The sequence below is a fragment of the Mus caroli genome, chromosome 2 (assembly GCF_900094665.2).
Source record: "Mus caroli chromosome 2, CAROLI_EIJ_v1.1, whole genome shotgun sequence".
Lineage (NCBI taxonomy): Eukaryota > Metazoa > Chordata > Mammalia > Rodentia > Muridae > Mus > Mus caroli.
In genome coordinates this window covers 64568879-64581760 of record NC_034571.1, presented here as the reverse complement: position 1 = coordinate 64581760, position 12882 = coordinate 64568879, and the positions used below count along the sequence as shown (strand labels likewise).

At 44.7% G+C, this 12882-nt stretch overlaps 1 pseudogene across 1 annotated transcript; it reads right to left on the bottom strand.

The window, feature by feature from the left end:
- Positions 1-10392: 10392 nt before the first annotated feature.
- LOC110289869 lies at positions 10393-11760 on the bottom strand (annotated as a pseudogene). The gene has a single exon (XR_002377377.1). The product of XR_002377377.1 is annotated as a 60S ribosomal protein L4 pseudogene (transcript).
- Positions 11761-12882: the final 1122 nt, after the last annotated feature.

Below are 12882 nucleotides of genomic sequence, written 5' to 3'. Positions count from 1 at the left end.
TCACTTTGTACACCAGGCTGGCCTGAAATCCACCTGCCTCTGCCTCCCGAGTGCTAGGATTAAAGGTGTGCGCCACCACGCCTGGCTCTCATTGGGTATATTAACCATATTTCATAGTAAAGCCCCGTTCCCAGGAATAGTTGGGCAATGCAAAACAAACTTAATAGTATTTTTGTAGACATTTTAATCTCATTTTGCTTTTTTTTTTCTTTATTAGTCCTTTGCTTGCACAGTTTGGTTTCCAGTGTTTGTTTGTTTCGGTGGGGTCTTGGGTTTGTTGGGGGTTTTTGTCTGTCTGTCTGTTTGTTTGTTTGTTTTTAAAGAGAAAGAAGTTATGAAATTGAGTGGGAGGGGAAGTGGGGAGGGTCTGGGAGGAAAAAAAACATTATCAGAACATATTGTATGAAACATTTTTTTTTTCAGTTAAAAAAAAAGAATACAGGTCCAGGCAGCATATGGTTGTACACACTTCCAATCCATCTTTCAGGACGCAGAGGCAAACTGATCTCTGCAAGTTTGAGGCCAGCCTGGACTATGTAGACAGAACAGCTAGGAATACATGGTGAGATCCTGTCTCAAAATAAATAGATCTATAGAGATCATTGCAAATGACACATGTGCGTGTACAGTGCCTCACAGAGTCCGTCCCTGCTGTAAGCCCTACAGTTTAGCAAACAGCTCTGCAGCCATCTTGTCATTTCTCTCTTATAAAGATCCTAGAAAGATGGGAGAAATAGATAGATCCTAGATAGATGTAGGGATATAGAAACAGACACCCAGAGAAGGCCAATCACTTGCCCGGGTTCAAATAACTGGTTGATAAGCAGCAAGAGCAATGTCTATATGCCTTCAAATTTCTGAACTTTTTCATTCCCTTTTCACACGAGGATGAAAAGTTTCTAGTCTCCAAGGTGGGACCATACAGAGAAGTCTCCATTGTTTCCAGAAGGGAGGTTGTAGTTTAGCCACCAAAGCTCCATGCTGTGTATAGATTTTTGCTTAAATTAAGGAACAATTATAATCATCTACCAACAGTTTTCCTTCTCTCATTTTCTTCTATTTTGTAACTGAACCACATCTATTTACTTAATTTATAAAACTCTGTCTACCCAACAAACAGCCTTAGGCTAGAAAAAAAACAAAGAATCATAATTAAAGCATTAATAGAGTTTTTTAAAGCTAGCAGAAATAATGATAAAAAGCATAAAATGACATTAAGAAGTAATTTCCTGCTAGTATCCAATCAGGGTAGCTAGCAGACTGCAGAAGCAAGATCCATCCAATCATCTCATGAGCAAAACGCCCTCATCACCACAAGCGTGCAATTTCTGCACCGGAAGCAGACTGATCCCACTTACTTGGCCTTTAACTGTTTTTTCAAATCTATATTGAATGAGAAGGATGGAGGAACAAGTCGTAAGTAGAGAAGATGAGACGAGAGTGGCCAGAGAAGCATCGTAAGGCCAGCCGTTTCTGGACTCACCTTTCTGTATTTGGTGTTCTAGTTTCTCAAATGAGCCCAAGAGGCTGATGTGAGCACCATTGGCTCACCGGGATGGTAGCAGTGACACATAGTGTCGCCCACCAATATCAGACAGGTAGCCTGCTGTCTCCACAGGGTCAGGGTCTTCTCAAAGAGCGCCACCCTGTAAATTGTGTCAGGATCTTAGGCAGCCCCATGGGGGCAGAGGCATACAGTAGTGGACAGACTGCTCATGCCCCAGGAGATGTTTCAGGTGATGCTGATCATAAACGGAGGAGTTCCTGTGTTGAAATCTCAGACTTTTAAAATACTTTAACACTTAAAAAAAAAATCCCTCACAATATTATTCTCCACCGGCCCAGTGTGTAAAATCACTTCTCCTTAAGTAGAAACCATGCCTCAAGCTGGTAAGCAATTGTCTCCAATGCAACTCTCAGCTGTTGCCAAGTGCTTATCCAGAATAAAATAAAATAAGAAGAAAAGATTCACTCAGCAAAAACACTCTACAGACATCACTGTTATAGAAATAAGGGACCAGACAGCTAGACAGGAGATTTGGGGAAAGAATACGGATGTGGCTTCACCACCACTAATGTCCCAGAGTGCTCAGCCACAGAGGTAGAATTTCAGGAAACTCCTTTAGCTGGCAAAGCAACAGCCGACACAACTCTTTCGTTAGTAGCAGCTTAGCATTTTACTGACTGGCTAACCAGTGTCACCTCTAGACCAGACACTTAAGATGGCTGGTTGCAAGCTGCCTGCAGGGGTGGCATGCTCTGAGCGGGGAGCTGCCTCACTCACTGCTGGCCCTTCTGCTGCGCCTGGCTGAACACCCAGATTGTGTGGAGTAGGGAGACAATAAGGTCGTGTCCCTCCCTCCACAGGCAGCCACCAGCTCCAGAGAAATCTATTAGCCTTTCTCCTGGAAAGATACAGGCTTGTCAGGGAGAGAAGGGCACTTTGCCCACACCCTACGCTGGCTGTTACAGGTCTGTTTAACACATGACCAAATACTGACATTTAGGGACCCCAGAGAAGACATATTTGCTTTAAAAAAAAATTTAAAGTCAGATTTATTTATTGTTCCTGGAGACAACCACTTCCAGACCTTTGTGCTTAACATTATTTCTAATAAAAGATTCTTGGAGCTTAAAATTAAGAGTTATATTAGATCCTGTCTAAATCATATCTTTTTAGTTATAATCCACTAACATTTTACTTAATGTCAAGTGGAATGAATTTTAATAGAGATCACTTGGAAAAAGGAAGAGTTGTCTCCTCCAGACTTGCCTTCCCTTCGCCATAAAGATCTGTCTTTATCCATTCCAGAAACACATAGAAAAGCCCACTGTGTTTATGCCGACGCCCTAAGCCTGAGAGACCTCAGTAACAAGTTCCCATCTCTAAGGCATTACAGTCCTCGATGTACCTGCTTGTGCCTTTCCACATCCCACTTGTGCCTTTACTTGTGAGATGACTGGGATCCAAACCTTTATATTCATTTCTAAAAAGAAACATATAGTATATGTTTCTTTATATAGTATATATATATATATGTTATATAACATATTATATATGACATATATGTTTTTAGAAATGAATATAATTTATACATATGAATCATGTATTCACTTTAAATATGCAAATTTAGATATCAATGAAGGAAAGCAAATTCATGCATGGCTTTCTCACTGAGAGACAACTGTTGCTAAAACAATGCTCTGTGTGTGGGGGAGCAAGAAAAACGACCATCTAGAACTTTCTCAATGAATGCACACACAGTTAATATTTCTATTATGAACAATCCACTGTTGAAGAGAGAAGGCATAAAAGAAGGAAGAGAAAAGAATTGATGGCACAGAGGAAAGCAGAACACGGGGCGGCGGCAAGCTGGCGGTGTGTCCTTAAGTCATCTTAGGGCTCCTCCTCCACTGGATGAGTGCTCTCAGACAACTAGTTAAGGGCCCCACCCCCTGTCCTCTGGCTCTTTGGTACACTGTCTGTGACTGCACCTGGTCCTGCAGTGTATCTCTTGCCCACTGATACAAGGCCACTGAAAATGACATCAGACCTATTTAATAGTAAAAGAAAGAAAGGGAGTGGCGGTGGGGGAAGGGGAGAAAGAGAGAGGAAAAAGTCACCATTGTTTCTTGGGCACTGGTTTCAAGTAAAAGATTATTCCTAGTCTTGGAAACCAAGCCTCATGTCTATGGTGGCGTCTCAGCGTCACCTTTGATGTACCTGTGTATTCCGTTCTCCTCTCTGTTTCCTCTTCAGTCTCTGATCACTTTCTCACATCACCCGCCCTTTTACATTTAAGTTTATTTGGCAAAAGGCAAAGAGAAAATGCCTATTCAGGATCTGGCAAAAGATTCTGGCTGAGCCCATGCTCAGAGCTGTGGAAAAGCAGACTTGGAGTTTTCAAATGATCAGAGCATGAGTTTCAGTTAGAACGTACTCCTGAGTCACAAGTCAGAGAAATACCGACAGGCACAGTCTTGTTCCTACAAAACCACAGTGACCTTTGCATCAAGTGGGCAATCAGTATGTTTCATTCCAGTCAGAAAAGCAGAGCAAAGTCTTTAAGTAAGACCCAGTCGGATGGTTGGTTTTGATGACAACTTGGCACAACTTGGAATTACTGGAGTAGGGAGCCACCATTAAAGAACTGTGTCTTAACTGATGCAGGAAGACCCACCCAATCGTGGGTAGCAGCTCCCCATAGCAGCCTAGATTTTTATTTTAAGGGCATAGCAGAAGACAATTGTATTTTGCCTTCTTGGCTTTCCCATTATCCTGTTGTTGTTGTTGTTGTTGCTGCTGCTGCTGCTGCTGCTCATTCTTTTGTTGACATCAGAACCAGTCTTTTCAGACCTCCATTGCTGACCAAGGACCAGTAGCTCTCTGGGCACCATTGGGGATTCTAGCACTAGCTTTAGACTGCTGAGACATCCAGCCTCAAGGAACAAGCAACTAGCAGGCTCTCAGCCACTCAGAGGTTGTTAGTATTTTTTATTAACACAACCTGACTTAAAACCCATGTCTTCTCTAGGCACTGCACTGTCTACTCACAGATGGTGCTTCTTTTCAAGCTCCCTTTAAACTATGGGGGAGGGGCAGGGGCGCAGCTGGAGAGAGCTCAGCAGTTAAGAGCACTGGCTTCTCTTCCACAGGACATAAGTTTGATTCCCAGCACCAACACCAGGAGCTCCTAACTGTCTGTAACTCCAGGAATCTAATGGGCCATCATGGGTACCAAAACTCATGTCCACACATTCACATATAACATGTATCTACACATAATTTAAAAATAATAAAAATAAATATATTAACATAGTACATATTTTTATTATCTTTCAAACTAGTGAGTTTCCATAACATTTCTTCATGTATCCTTAGTTTTCACTTATCCAACCCCTACCTTCTCCTCGTCTCGACTCTTCTATCCCCACTCAAACCTTTAACCCCAGTGTAAGCTCCCCTTCTCCCACAATACTGTGTTGTACTGTCCTCTCTAGCTGAATTTTTACCCTTTATGAATCTTACCCTTTATGATTGGCCCCTGTTTGCCACAATACTGACCTGCTAATGAGATGTACCCACTGACACAATGGTGGTATGAGGGTTATGGGGGTAATTAATCGCTTTCTGATTAGACATGAGGGATTCTGATCCACAGAAGGGATCCTGTGCCTGGTGCTGTAAACCTGGCCAAAAGTCCATGACTAGGAAGACCATAGTACGGAGGGCAGAATCTGCTGTTGTTTTGCTAAACGGCCATGCTATCAAACTGTATTCTGAATATGCATGTTTATACCCACGGATTTGGGCTGCTCTCAATTTTGGAGAGAAAGTTTCCCTTTTTATTTCATGGTAGTTAATATAGAAACTCATACCTTGTTAAAGTACTAAGTATAAATAACTCTTAGTGCCCATCTGTATCAGCCTCGCCTTCCAAGTCTCAGAAAACTTTACACGTTCATAAGGGAATGCAGGAGCCAGCAGGTGGAGAGGCAAGCTGTGAGCTGCTGACATCCACAGAGGACATCATCTACATACACTGTCTGTATCATACACACCAACTCACAGCAGTCAAAATTCCAGCATGACCTGAGGAGGGGGACCTGAGACCCCACTGCTATCAAAAGAGCATTGATGGCAGTTGGTGGTGGCTGAGGGAGGGAAAATCACTCTGGATGGCCACACACCATTAATTGGACTTGGGAGTTATTGATAACAAAAGAAAAAGGGTGTGGCACTGGAAGAGAAATGGGGGATCAGAAGGGAGTAGTGGTAGAGGAATGTGGTAAGCATTCATTGTATAAAGGCGTGGGACTTTCAAAGAATAAAAAATATTTATTAGTAGTATTATTTATTAATTTTAAGAAGCTTCCCGACTATGTGGCTTGGAGATGCTCTCCCTCGCCTCCTTTCTTCTGGGGATGACTGTAGCCAGCATAATGTCATAAGGCCACCCAAAAGCAGATATTATAATAAGAATAAGGAGATCCACGGGTCTCTCTTTCCCTTCACTATCCTAACAGTGCTCTCACCATGACCATCTTAAAGATGTGACCCACCCTCCACAAGCCTGTTGTTCCTCGGCATTGGTGGAACAGGGAGTGGGGAAGGTGGGAATGGGTGCTATAAAGCCTATAGCAATCCCCATGCTTGGGATATGTCATGGGACTCATTGCAGGCCAAACATTTTGTGCTACAGAGCAAAACTCTGCATTATCTCATCTGAGCACCCAGAGAAGCACATGAGCGCCCAAGGTCTAAGCAACAGGAGTTGAGCTCAGCAGAGGTTTGACTGTGGCTCTCTTGAACACGGCCTCTCAGCACCACTCAGGGAGGATGATTGCAAACAGCCTTGAAGAACAGACACTTGGAAATGTCTGAGTCTGACAGCAGCAGGGCTGAGCCATTACGGGACACACCTATGACCCCAGCCCTTGGGAGGCAGAAGCAGAGGGTGGAAGGTTTGAGACCAGCCTGAACGATATAGTGAGTTCCTTGCTAGCCTGAGCCACATAGACCTGTCCCAATGAGATCGATAGAAAAGGGATGGGGAGGTTAATGTCAAGAAGAGCACTTGCCTAGCAGTCACAGACCCTGGGTTCAATCCCCAGGGTTTCATTTTCCCCTACGCATGTGCGCCAACACACACACACACACACACACACCCATGGGCGGTTAGGGGTAAAGAACAAACTGTTTACCCGGGAATCTAGTTAGATGGCAAATGGTTTTACAGGCTTAGTACTCACATGGAATTGCATTAAAATTCCTAGCTGTTGCTTTATTTATTTATTTTTTAAACAAGAACACATCAAATAAAAAAGGGGGGGGCTAGATACACAGGGAGTTGTTTTCAATCACATTTAAATCAAATATCGTGAACCTCACTAATTTTAATTCTTAATTTTAATAGTTGACATAATTTTGGTCTGCGTGTGTGTGTGTGTGTGTGTGTGTGTGTGTGTGTGTGTGTGTGTATGAAGTTTCTTCAGGATAAAAACAAATAAAGCAAAAGCAGAAAGCCTCCCCCGTGCCCTGCACATCTGATGGCTTCAGCCTGGTTCTCCCGGGTGCAGGAAGGAAGAGTTAGCCATTCTTTCTTACCCGGTTTGGTCTCCTGTGTGCTCACCGCTCACCTCCGAGGCTGCTGCAGGGGACAAACAAAAGCAGCATCAGGACAGACACCTGACACCGGAGCCCTTGACTGGTGTCAACCCACTGGGGTCTCCCGGGACACCAGGGTCTGGCATTCCTTTTCATTCCATTCCTGGCCAGAGCAGGAAGTGCCTTACCTGCCATTGTACAAGCGGCCCAGAGATGGGACTAAACCCAGGGCAGGGAAGCCCTGCTCCCAAGCACGAGGATGAAAAGAGATGAATAATGAATAAGTCGCCAGAACTTGAGGCCGCTGGGAAGCAGGAGGCCTGGTAAAGAGGGAGAGAATGTTAGCGGGTCCTTCCTAAGGGAGCTCGGAGGGAGGAGGCCCAGGCTCTGTGCTGAAGCTGAGGCACTACAACAAACGCCAACTCTAGATGGGAACCAGGCTTTAGAGTCACAAAGATCCAAAGGGGCCACTTGTACCTGCTTGACCTGCTATGGATGTTGGGGCATCCATCAGTGCCCCTCCCAGTGCTATTGGCTCAGTTCCTGGGAAAGCTTATTTTCAAAAGCATTTACTGTTGTACGTGCAATTGCTCAACAAACCCTGTGGGTTTGCCCACATATCCTTCACGCAGTGGGTATCTATGAAGCCCCTCTCTGTGCTGTCACTGGAACTGAGAAGAAAGGGGTGGGGGAGGCCTGAAATGTCTCCAGACAGAGAGTCCTAGTCATAAGCTAAGCACCTATGTTGGTGGCCTGCTCGGGGCTTAGCAGCCCAGGTTTCGCTTGAGAATACAAACTCACCTCCAGGAATTCATATCCAACATCCATCATTTATGTCCAAAGCCAGAATCCAAGCCAGCTATCTTCATGGCTCTGTCTGTTGTGACTAAAGGCAGTCCTAGGTTTCATTCAGCTTGGGTCTTTCTTGAAATCATATTTCTGAGTTAAGAGTCTGTTTGGAAACAGAACTCAGGCAGTGATTCTAACAGAGATATTCATATTCCTTACTAAGCACTGGATATCTGAACGACAAATGGGGGATTCTAAGGCATCCACTGCAAAAGACAGCCTCCGCCTAGCACTGGGTGAACCAAAGACTGGGGGATTGTTTTACTTAACACAGGGTCCTGTTCTGTAACAAGGGCACTAGGTGTCCCATACTGGCCTTGAATTTGTGGTCAGTCCTCCTGGTTCAGCCTCCCAATTGGCACAATCCTCTATACCTTGCTAATTTATTATTATTATTATTATTTCTGATATTCTTAAGGTAGGTACCACAGAGCTTTACCTAACCTCTGAGAAGAGCTACAGCCAGCAAGTGCTAGCCCTATAGGGACCCTTTGAGGCAGGTTCTAGAAGTATAGAGAAAGCTGGAACTTGCAGCCAGCAGTATGGCTGACATTATTTCATTAGCACACTTTGTTAACATATATTATGTTATGATATATGTTATATATTATGAAGCCTATTCATATCCCATGTTGCCATAGTAATCATGACCATAATATTACCCATCTTGATCCTTAGTGGAACCAGTCAACTTCCTCTTCCTATGCCTGTTCCATTTTCCCAGGACCTGATGTTCCTCTGGTCCCCGTCCTCTGGTTGCTGCTCTGTTTCCTGTGTGGTCTGTGTTTTCTCTCTTCCCATCTTTTCTGTAAAGCTCTTCTGTCGGGTTCCATCCTAAGCCCAAACTAGCGCTCACCGTGCATGGAGAAGAGTCCAGGGAACAGAGGACATCGCCATCACTGTTAACTTGGCCACCAACTTGGTTAGATTGAGAAGCACCATGTTTTTGTCTATGAGTGGTCTCTGAGTGTTTTTAAAGATGAATTTACCCTGGATGTGGACAGCGCCATCTGGTGGTCGGGTCCTGGATAGACTAAAAGGAGGGAACCAGCCAGTGGCCGGTCCCTCTCCTTCACAGCTGGTGTGAGCAAGCTCTTGACTCTGCCCCGGTGCTATGCTGTGGTGAGCGGTGCTATGCTGTGGTGAACAGAGACCTCTGAGACTGTCAGGCTCTACAAATCCTTCTCAAGTTGCTTCTACCAGGCATGCGGTCACAGCAACAAAAAGTCCAGCATAGCAGTAAGTCAGAACAAACCCAGAAGCAGGCTAGCAACCTGGAATTTGGATCAAGTCTTCAAATTCTACTTCTAGAGCCCTCATTTTAATTTGAAAAGTACCAGATACATCCATCCAGTCCCTTGTTAGTAACCTGCATGGATTCCAGGTGACAGCTCAGTCCTTGTGGTTCTGAATCATTTCTGCATGAATCATATTGATGCTATTTTCAAACACCTGTGTGAAATCCCAAATTATACCTCTGAAAACAGGAAATATAATTTGCATCAAGAATAGACTGATTTAAACCCAAACACACCTGTGCTCCAGCTGAACCTTGTCCCCTGAGTCACGTTAGGTGAATACGTTTTCATGGACTTGCAAGATTAATCATTGAAACATTTTTTTTTTAATTTCACTTCTGTGAAGCAAAAAGTTTTCTGAACAAATATATTCCAAATTCCATGACAAAGCAAACTGACTATAACATCTAGTCTAGGAACTCAGAGTCACACACACACACACACACACACACACACACAAAATTATTGAGAACTGGTCCCATCTAGAAAAGACTTCAGGCTACAGGGATCATTTAACGCTATACTAAATGGGCCCAGAATTCAGTTTGGAGTTCTTAGGAGCATTGCAATCATCATTTCAATTAGTCTCTTCACCTGCCAGGAATAGTTCCTGCCCATCTACTTGCCTTCGGTCTTACATATCTGAGAGTTTAGACACTTTTAGAGCCCCCTGTGAAACTCATGTGAATGACTTCTGGGTGTAGTGGGATAAGCTGTAGCTGTCCAGATGCATTTCTGACAATGTGCCCGTGGTGAGTGACACAGGCCAACTCTTGTCCCAACCACAGTGGCTTCTTGGATGCTTTACTGTTCTTGCTTTGCTTTTCTTCATCCGGTTTCTGTGATCTGGTGTCTCTCATCATGTTCTACATCGGTTAGGCTGGTGGCTTCTCTCTCTCTCCCTCTCCCTCTCCCTCTCTCTCTCTCTCTCTCTCTCTCTCTCTCTCTCTCTCTCTCCCTCTTTCCCCTCCTGGAGTTAGTTCTATGTGCTTCACTCCTTCATCAAGCATCACTTGAATGCATAGGATATCAGTCACTTGTTTCAATTGAGTTAACTTAGGAAAAGCTTCCTGGGTAGCAGGAGGCAGAAAGGCCCTTGGACACGGACACACGGACACACAGACACACTCCTCATTCTTTTTTTTTTTTTTTTTTGTCACCACATGTTTGATTTATTGAAATATGCTGTCTCTACTTGCTCTCTGGAATTTAACAAGTTTTAATAGTTTATGCAGCTGGCTTCTTTTCTTCTGTGGTAGGCTTCTTCTCTGCTGGTTTCTTGGCAACCACTTTTTTCCCTGCAGGCTTCTGCTTCTTGGCATCCACAGGCTTCTTTCCTTTCTTGCCTACCGCTGGCTTCTCGTCTGCAGTCCCCTTCTCTGGAACAACCTTCTCGGATTTGGTTGCCAGTGCAGTAGCTGCTGCTTCCAGCTTTTTCACACGAAGTTTGTGATTTCTGGCCTGGTGAAGAATGGTATTCCTGCGCATAGTCTTGGCATAAGGGTTCAGCTTCAACATGATTCTCAGGTTCTTCAGTGGATTCTTCTTCAAGACTCTGCGTTGAATCTTCTTGCGTGGTGCTCGGAGGGCTCTTTGGATTTCTGGGCTTTTCAAGATTCTGCTAAGGTCGGTGTTCATCATCTTGTGCATGGGAAGGTGATAGTTACTCTTGAGGGAAGCAGCCTTTCGCCAAGTGCCATACAGCTCATCCAACTTCCGGAAAGCACTCTCCGTCCAGATGCAGAAACGTCCCACATGCCCACCAGGAGCAAGTTTCAAAATGTTCAGTTTGCTTACATTAAGCAGAGTGATACCAGGGATGTTCCGGAAGGCCTTGATGATGCCATTATCTTCATTATAGATGATGCAGGGCCCCCTGTGCTGGATCCGCCGTCTGGTTCCTCATTTTGCCCTTGCCAGCTCTCATTCTCTGAGAGGCATAGACCTTTTTGATGTCATTCCAAGCTTTAAGTTTCTTAAGCAGCTGAACAGCCTCCTTGGTCTTCTTGTAACCTTCAACCTTATCTTCAACCACCAGCGGCAGCTCAGGAACCTAAGTCTTAATACGATGATGACCTTTAGACATCACCAAAGCTGGTAAGGCCGAGGCAGCCAGGGCAGAACAGATGGCATATCGTTTTTGGGTTGTATTCACTCTGCGGTGCCAACGACGCCAGGTTTTGGTTGGTGCAAACATGCATCCCCCATGACACATATTTCCAAAGGCACCCTGGCCAGATCGGTGGGTCCCACCACCTCGAACTCTTGGAATTCGAGCCACAGCTCTGCCAGTACCCCAAGACTCAGCAGCACTGGTCTGATGACCTGCCAATTCACTGACGGCATAGGGCTGTCTGTTGTTTTTCCTCAAGTTGGTGTGAACAAAGTTCACAATATCTGGTCTAATGGGAGCTTTGAACACAGCTGGCAAAGTGACAGTCTTGCCAGATGACTCTCCCTTTTCGGAGTACACCGATATGAGGGGACGGGCACAAGCCATGACGGGGAGAGAAGGCCACGCTCCTCTCTACCCGGCTGCTCCCACAGGAAAAGGCCACACTCCTCATTCTTACAAAAAAAAAAAAAAATATGGAACATGAGGCCTCTCCCCAGCCCAGAGAAAACCCTGCCCCACAGGCTTAGTTTGGAGCGGACCCATTGTCTTACAAGGGGAGTGCCAGCTGCCAGACCCCACAATCCTCAACCCTGAATAAGCGGCTCAAAAAGCGGGTCTCTCTTCCTTCTCTTTCTGCAGCCCCCATATTTCTCTACACCAGGAGAAACCCCCTTGCCCAACATTCAGCACCATCTTGGGGAGTATTATCACTGGGTGAGTGAGATTCCAACCTTTTAATTCCTTAAACAGCAGAAATCCCAACTGTTCCCAGGAGCCTGAGCACTGAGTCAGAAAGAGCCCTGCTGCTTCAGTCTTTTCCCGGCCCCTGACATAGAACTGCCAAGACAGTGGGTTCCCCAGCAGCAGGGATTTGTACAGGTAAAAGTCCTTTCCCAACTTTAATAGACTCCTGTCTTCAGACTTTGCTCCCAGGATAGGGTGGGTGGTGTGTAAACAGCTCTTGAGTCTTTCCCACTGGGCCTCTCAGGCTCGTCTGACCTAGTTCTACAAGTTCAAGGCAGAGGACAGAGTATCCAACCATCACGTGGCCTGTGTCCTATCCCAGCTATAAATTCTACTGGCAGTATGAGACACCACCTTTGAAAGTGCCTTTCCCCAGTAGATTTCATATATACATATACATATACATATACATATACATATACATATACATATACATATACATATACATATACATATACATATACATATACATATACGCCATGAAATTAAGGGTTTTCCCTATTCACCATCAGGACAGAACTACATTCCCTTTAATTACTGGGGAGTTTTATCCTCTCTTCCTCTCTGGCTCCACGTCTGGATTTCTAGACACAGAGTTGCTACTGAAGAAGTAGTCATTGGTCCAAAGAACAGATGGACTGCCAGATAAGCAGACAGATAGAAAAACATGTTTGTGTTGCTCTCTTCTAGGTGTCTTCTCATCATGGTATAGAATCCTCACAATGTGTTCTGGAATTTATTCAGGACCTGTAAATCAAAGAGCATCC